General features: G+C 34.2%; 1 long non-coding RNA gene across 1 annotated transcript; it reads left to right on the plus strand.

Annotated features, from left to right (window-relative positions):
• Positions 1-588: 588 nt before the first annotated feature.
• On the plus strand, positions 589-8,127 carry LOC116529998. The gene is made up of 2 exons (XR_004259776.1): positions 589-4,288; positions 7,025-8,127. It is a non-coding gene; the product is annotated as an uncharacterized LOC116529998 (long non-coding RNA).
• Positions 8,128-8,920: the final 793 nt, after the last annotated feature.

Below are 8,920 nucleotides of genomic sequence, written 5' to 3' on the forward strand. Positions count from 1 at the left end.
AGGGGTGTTAGCGGGAATCTTTGTCTCACTGTTTACTGTAACTCAACTTTTCCCCAAATGTGTTTCACAGAATACTACCACAGAGAGTTAACTCCTTGGGAGACGTTCCGACTCGTGCAGAAGCACTGCACACTCTTAAGGAGTCTCAGTGCACCTAAACATGTTAAAGGCTCTGAGACTTTTATTTTGTTCTTGCCTAATATAGCTTTGGTAATGAATTTATGCAGTACATTATCGGTTCAATAATTTGCATGGGTCCTGGAGGGCCAAAATACAAACAAAATGTTTTGCAGTAATATAGCTAAACCACTCTGGTTTTATGCAAAAATTCTGATGAATTATTCTAAGGTTTATTTATTATGCCCCTTCTCAATGCTTCTTACTGTAGAAACATAAGCCACTATATTTTATATTTAACAGATCAGATGGATCATTCACTACTTCAGCATGTTTGCCTTCAAAAGAAACAATTGAAATGAAAAAACTAACTTAATGGAAGGATGGTGTTAGGAAACCGTGCTATTCTTGCTCCTTCCTTTTCTTCTGTTTTACACACCACACACACACACACACACACACACACACACGCATACACACACACACACACACACACACACATACACACCCCAAACAAAAACATAAAAGCCAAACTCATAAAAAACTCTATCAACCAATGGGCCTCAAGTTACTCTTTTCTTACATGTACACACTTTCTTAACTTCCTTCTCCCTTCTTTTCCTTTCCATTATTTCTTCCTTTTCCCTTTTCCTCTCTTCCAATGCATGCTTAATTATCTCCAGAAAAATCTTTCTCTGTTATTGCTCATTTTCCACCCCAACTATAAGTTAAAAATTATTCTTATCATTATTGATGAAAACAAAGTTAACATTAGGGAATACCAGTAATAAGGGAAGGGAAAGGCACTAGTTTTAAAACTTAACGTAACTGTACAGCTAATGCATGTTGTTACATATTCAAGTGAAATTAGGATCTAATAGAGAACTGGTGGTAACCATCTCCAAAGACCTTGAAAAAGCTCAGCAGTCCTTTTCAGAATGCTCATAAACATCTTATCATCTTTGTTTCGTCATCCAATTAAATCTATTATACCTAGAGCATTTAAGAGTAGTAAACTATCTTTTATTCTATTTGACTTTCCATTTTCTTTAATTACTACTATGAAACAGTGTTGTTTATTGCTATATTTCATTGCAAATATTTCAGATATGTTATAAGCCTAAATTGAGCTTTTGTACATTCTTTTTTTTTTCAGGATAAACCTAATCTTCATTTATTACTTCTAGGGTAATACTCATCTTAAGTTTCAAAAATATGACATGTAAATAAACACTGGGGAAACAACTCACTATAAATTGGCAATTTTCTGTGTGGTGAATAAACAGAAATACCATAAGACATACTCTCCTATATTCACAGACTTCATTTAGTTAGTAAGATTAGGTCAAATATGTGGGTGTGAATTTAAATCAAATTTCTAGCTTAATATAGAATTACAGAAATTCAGTAGTATCTCAACTTAATTGATATCTCATTATTTTAGTCATATGTTCTCATTTTTCATTTTAAATTCAATTTCTTTTATGCCTGAAGTTCGGATTCCAATGTTTTAAAGGTTAGATTCATGACTCTATGCTAAATAGAAGGGCATACTGGATTTGTTTCTCTTTTGGATAGGGTTGGGAGTGGTGTCTGGCAAAATGCCTTTTCCATTAAATAATAAAATAAGAAAAATTTATTATTGCTGATGAATTCAGGGAGTTTGCTTACTGGAAGTAGTCAAGTAGTCTGATACAGAAATACACATTGCAGTAAGAACCATAACATTGCTAGGTTTGTAATATAAGAGCTGCTAAATATATTTTGAATATCACAAAGACTGCATTTCTTGCCTGGAGCATACTCTTTGTTATACTCTCCGTCTCATACTCTTATCTTTTTCATGAGGAGCAGTGAATCTCAATAAAATCTATGGATTGTGTTATGTTTAAAGGCTCCTAACTGAACCAATATGTTCACAGATAGGATCAACAATATAAGTGTAAACCTTTGAAATTTAGATGGAAGTGGAAGCTGCCTAATAAAACTCTGGTGCTGAATTTTATACAACATATACCAGTGTTTTAATTTTGTATTCAGGTCTCAAAGGACTAGAAGACAAACTGAACACATCTGCAATTTTCTGGATTAAACTATTATAGTTTTATGTAAAAACTCTGAATGAACTTAAGGTTTATGTATTGTAAAGGCATTGTGTAATGGTTATTCATTTCATTTCTTTGTTAAGAGCCTTTATCTAATGTTGAAATTTTGAATTAAAAGTTTTATGTTTACACCTATTTAGTTGGATCATTAGTTCAAGATGCAGACTAAGGAAGCTAGATAGTTATAAAGTATGTTTCATTCAACATTTTTTTAGAGCATTGGTATCTAACGCTGTATTTGTAAGACCATCAGTTATCAAGCCATGTAAGTGCTCAATTCCTTTTGAAGCTTTCGAGGGGTATTATAATTAAGTTTTCAGAATTGCTTTAGGATCATACAATTCTTTTGTGCTTTATTTTCATTAACAAAATAGTAATTAAAATTAAATTTTAAAAGAAATAACCACAGTAGGTCATACGTTTATTAACTTGAGGTAGATAATGAACCTGTCCTATATAAAGACTGAGCTAAATCTGCTGAGAGGCTGTGGATAGTGTATTTTAATTAAGGTAATCCTTATTTGCATCTAACAAACAGCATTGCTACTTAGACATTTAAGACCCTAGTGATGCATATTAGTACATTACCTCAACATATCTAATAGAGATTTAATACTTGTGTTTTAAGGAGCAATTTGTCATAAATTAAGAGTATTTGCATAGTAAATTTCAAGGATATTATTCTTTTCAGAGTTTTCTATAATTAAGCAACACATTAAACATTAAAATTTTATAATTTTGTAGTGCTAGGAATGCTTACTTTGTTATTAAACTGAGCCTCATTTTCAGCTGCACATAACTCTATGGAAAAATTCTATTTTAATAAAGACATAATGAACATACTGTCACTAAGATTTTTTTCCTCTTAAATCTGAGTGATGGCCTACGTGTTTAAAGAATGTTTTAGCATGCAAAATGCAACTCAGAAGACATTCATTCAGTTGGATGGAGAGTATTTAATCATTTAAAAAGGAGACCAAAGAGACTTATCCCAACCATACTGCTAAATACTTATGAGCTTCATCATATATAAATTAAGTGTTCTCTAATTGGGAGTATGGATAGAATCTTTCTTTAGTCAATTAAGTGTTTATAGTATTAGTATCTATTTTAGTTAGTTAGAGTAAAGGAATTAAAAAGACCATTTTAATTAAGAATGACAACTTTATTCTCAAGGTCCTTTTTATTTTGATGGTTAACAGGATAATTTTAGCATTTGCATCTTATTGATCCAGAGAGAACGATTTTATGAAATATACCTTAGAAATAAGGCTCAACAGTTGAGTTCACCTGTGGTCATGTAGATTTGACTTGTCGTGAAGGCCTCTGTCACTTAGACATCTTTACGTGGGAGAAACTTAGGTAGGGCATGAAGGGCAAGATTCCTTTCCTACAAAGAAATAATTGATACCTTGTTCAGCTTACTTTAGACTTCTGTGTGTTCTTTGTGCTCATCATCTTCTCCCATAAACTAACTAACTCCCTTTGCCTTTCCAACCAAGAGAAAAAGATCTAGAAAATGTTTTCCCTCAGTATCTAGAGAGTTCATTTCATTGGCTCCCCTTGCTTGTAGCAGTTTAAAAGATTCCCCACAGCAGGGAATGCAAGTGTTTCACTCAATGAGTGTGATGTTTCAAAGAACTAAATTCAAATTATATGGGTGTGGGTGCTCTATATGTGGTCATTTTTAGTTCAGTTTTGCATCAGTTTTAATAACAATGTTAAAATATTTAGATACTTAGTTGTATCATGTTGGAGCCAATATAGAAGGTATTATTTCAAATTGTTTTACAAATAAGAAATATTATCAATATATTTATTATTCTTATGTACAATTGGCTAAAAGTATCTAATAATTATAATGTATAAAAACTAGTTACATCTGAGAGGTAACAGTAATAAAATATTATTTGAATTCTTTCATTACAAGGGCAAGTTGAAGTTGTGGAAATAACCGACTGCTGAAGAGACTCCGTTGTGGGTTCAAATCTCAATATTGTGATTCCTGGCTGGGTAATCTTGGGCCTTAATTTTTACATTTGAACATTGGAAATCACATTGCAAGGGTAAATATTGGCTCCCTGTTTCCTACACTATCAAAGAATATATTAATTTGGAAGCTCTAGTGATTTCATGGACAAAATGTATGGCAACTGTTCCTTCCCTGTTGTGTTTTTGCTAACCGTTCACTCACCCTTACCCCTCTCTATTATTTAAGAGTTGAAAAACTAAAGCCCAGAAAGACAAAATGATTGATTTTTGGGCAAAACCCTAATTAATTGAAAAATAAAAATTAGTAGCAAAGATCAACTCATCTGGGTCACTCAGTCATGGGAATGCATCAAGTGTTGCCATAATCCCCAACTCCTTACTGTCTCTTATAACTGTCACACATCCCCGATGTTGAAGTTACTTTATTGTTTCTTGTATACTTTCAAGCCCTTGAGTAAATTTCCTCCTTCCACTCACTACCAAAATGCCAAGAAGAATCACCTATATTGATATTTCAGTTCCCTCATTATTCCATTTTCTTAGCCCCTGTAATAAGCTTGTCTTTTCCCAATCATATTTAATAGAAATTCCTTTCCAAGGTCATTAATGACCCTTCTTGGTTACTTAGTGAGGAATGGCCAAATTGTCTGTTATGTCAAAGAATTTACATAATGTGTCTTAGAGTAGGACTACTTTCAGGCTGTTTTGTTGTTTAGGTTGCAATTTTTAGATGCTCAGTAAAACTTGATGATTGGAAACTGATCAACTAATATGCTGACTTGTGGGTGACCAAATCTGTCTTCTAATATAGCCATAAGAGCTAAAAATAGCACACAACATTTAAATACTTATTCAGGACTGTCTATGTATCCATGACTGAGCACTTGCTCTTTATTAATTCATTTAATTATCACTACAATCCCACAATGTTGCTATTGTTACCACACCCATTTTACTTATGAGAAAACTGAGGCACAAAGAAGATAAAATTGTCCACACAAAATTGTCATGGGACTGGGAAGCTGACCTAGGCAATCTGATGCATAGCCCAAGCTGTTGAACACTTTGCTATTCTGTCATACATATTTTGTAGGCTAAGGAAAACTGGCACAAAGATATGTATGGGGCCCAGATCTTTCCTTCAGTATTTATTTTTTTTCCATTTGAGGTAGCTCTAGTGGAGGGCATGCATGGGAAAAGATCGGAGAGGAGGAACAGAAGAGAGTAATTGGAGTCAGCCAGATGTAACTGTGGGTTGGCTCTGCAACTCCCTTGTATGACCTTAGGTGAGCTGCTGAAGCTCTCAGAAGTTCCTTCTCAGTAAGAGGTCATGCCCACACCCATACCATCTCTATCATGGGCTTCTGTTTCATGTCATCTAAGTAGCAGATTTCTGTTCCAGAGTAAGAGCTTTATACACTGTAGCTATTACTGTAATTTGTCCACTTATTTACTTTAGAGATGTAAGGAATCTCAATAGTACTCTTTGGCACAGAGTGCCATCATTCAAATGTTAAGGTTTGCTTCATTTTTGATATCTTGGTAATCTGCATTGTCCCTAGTTTCTATGACATGAGCTTTATAGTTGTGTTTTCAAGTCAGTATTATTTTTTCTTCTGGCATATAGATTTTATCTCATGATAGAGTCATAAACATCTGTATGAAATTCAGGGCTCACAGCATTAATCCAAAATATCTTAATGAAGAACCGATTTGTAGTTAATGTCTATGATAACACTTTGTGGGAATCAGTAGTGATTAAGTTAATTTTGAAGGAATAACCCCAACACAGTATGTTTTCATTTGGAAAGAGGGGAAGGAGTTTCATTTTTCATTTGAATAAATCTTTATGGAGTATATACTAAGTTCCAGGGTCTATACCTGGATAGAGTGAATATATTTCATTTTAAGTGTTCACTAAGCAATTAGGCAAGGCTGTCTGTTAGGTTGTGTTAAAATGGATTATGATTCTGAGCCCGCAGGAAAGAGTGCTGGGGCTTGGGAGGGGAGGTGAAAAAATTAGACTCTGTATTTGCTGTTTATGATGTAATCATAACAATATATCCCAAATCTCAACCTGAGTCATGTTGTATTAGAATCTCAGTGTTTTTATAAAATGCTTTGAAGATGTTGTTTTTAGATTATTACTATTCTATTATTATTTATGTAGATACACACATATAATAATATATTAATCGTATATTATGTGATTTCTGGTATATTTTGCCTCACCTGTAAGATTATTTGATACTGTTTTTGTATGACCAATGTATAGGAGCTTATTTTCAAAGAGAAGTTATTAATTATCTTCAGATAAATAACAGAGATATAGTCTTTGACCTTTAGGAGTTTGGAGCTTAAAACAGGCAGTACTAAGACCGAAACACCCTATAAACATCAAACAGGTACATAATTTGAATAAAACATTTTGTGTTTCCAGAAATGTCACTTACCTACCTTAATCAGCATGTGTGCTAGTAATTTTTGCATCTGTTTCTGCAAAACGAGAAAGAACTAATGATTCAATTTTAATGGGGAAAGAGCAAAGATGTCACAAAATCATACAGTTCTTTAAATTTGTCTGTTCCACACATCTTATTATTGTTATGCTCATTCTCTATGATTACTACACTAAAGTATTAACCTTTTAAGAAAATTCATTGCACAGTTGGTTGCAGTACTGTGATCTGCCAAATTACAGCACTCTGAATGTTTACAAGTCACCGAGATTCCCCAGAGGGTCTACCTAAATTCCCTGAAGGGAAAGAAAAATTAAAATCATTGTTTCCCCCTTCTGTTTTTGTTCACAGAGAGAACAGACTTGTTTGTCCAGAACAAACACACAGAGCCGAGAGATCAGGAAACGGTGGGACCAGGGAGCCAGACTCTGCTTTGCTTAACATGATTGGAAGGAGTGACTCCAACAGCCAGTCACCACGAGGCGTCTCAGTGTCTGGGGAGAATTCGTGTGAACTGTCAGCTGAAAGCATTGACAGCTTCCCATTAGTAATGAATTATGGAAATAATTTTATTAATTTCTTCACCTCAATCAGTACATGTTAGTGAAAGTTGCTCATCCAAACATCAAAGAACCATTGCATTTTAACCTTTTAGTCTTTTACCGTGTAACCAGGAACAGCAAAGAAATAAATTAGTGTAGCATTCCTTTAAAAAAAATGCCTGGAGATAAGGAGTGGACATAATTTTTTCTGTTTTTAATTTAATAGCAGGTTTATGGTTTTATGCAAAACCATTCACATTACATTTGACCCTCTGGGAGCTGCTTTTTTTTCTGTGGATATAATTTTGAGTCTTTAATAATCCGTTGTTAAACCCAGTCTGAGTTTGATTAATGAATTGTGATGAACCGGTGCATTAATTTGCAGGTTTGGTCTAATGCCCTAAAAGGCTGCTTTGTTGCAGGTTATTAATGCTCAGCTCTTCAAGAGGAGCCATGGGGTGGCGACAGTGTGTCCCGTAATGAACAAGCTACACATTTGAGCAGTCCCAGTGATAGAGCTGCAGCTCTAGAAGTCACCATGGAGCTATGTTATTGAAAGAAAGAAAATCCTGATTTAGCTTAATGCCCTAAACAGGGGGCCACAGACCTCCAGCTCCACAGGTCTCCGGATGGAATTCAGGGGGAATCTGTGAATTTTGATAGGAAAAAAATCTTTTATTAACCTCTAACTGAAATTTAACATCATTCAATTATGAATGTAGGTGACAACCATAGTATTCTTAGCCGTGTCTGTGACTTTGTCATCTCTGGAAATCATAGATATTTCCGTAACACGTTATAGAGGTGCAAGTACCTCACCATGTCATTTGTATTTGTCGCTACCACAGAATTATAGTAAATATGAGGACAGCTGCCTGACTTATTTAATGTAATAAAGAAGTACATATATTACTATCTTGTTCATTTTTTTTAAAAAAATGACTATTTCCAATATAACTGGTTTCATTTGTAATTTTATTTTAGATATTAAAAACAAGATTCCATGAAGGGGTTTATGGCCCCAAATGGTTAAGGGCCCCCGTTCCTGAGTGACTGCTGTCTGTGCTGCCCCTTAGTGATACTTTGACCTGTTCCTCAGAGCTCTGGTTTCAGGAACATGCAAGCTTCAGATCTGTTACCAATGCAGCCATGATAGCAATGACTAAGTTGTGCAAACGTCATCAACTTTTCAATTACTTCCCTCCTCACTTTCCTCCTCCTAAGCTCTCGAAGCTATAAACTGCTTGTTTTACTCACTGATATTTCCCCAACACATATGTTATTTGACACATAGTAGGCACTTAGTCAATATTGAATATATGAGTGATAGCTTTAAGAGAAAGTAATTTTTTTGCCTCATTTGAGTAAATCTGGGTTTTAAATTCTTTTTTTTTTAAGGAAATAAAATTTTGTATCCACATTCTAAAGAGTTTATTACATTATAAAAAGGTATTTACAAGGCATTAGAAATGTTTATAGGAAATAATATTGACCAGTTTATTGTTCAGTTGCTCAGTTTATCAGGGCACTGTTGATTCTCATAACTGATTTTTTCAAAGCATTGTTACAATTAAACGAAGAGAACTGGAATTCTCCAAAGACAAATATAGTGTTAGAGAGTTAGGAAAATCAGATTAAGTAAAAAGATGAGCTGTGTGTTGGGAGTGCCATGTAAGTGTGTGGATGTGTTTGTGTGTCTCTGTGT

Source organism: Sapajus apella, unplaced genomic scaffold (assembly GCF_009761245.1).
Source record: "Sapajus apella isolate SASKATOON/1434 unplaced genomic scaffold, GSC_monkey_1.0 scaffold64, whole genome shotgun sequence".
NCBI classification, from domain to species: Eukaryota; Metazoa; Chordata; class Mammalia; order Primates; family Cebidae; genus Sapajus; species Sapajus apella.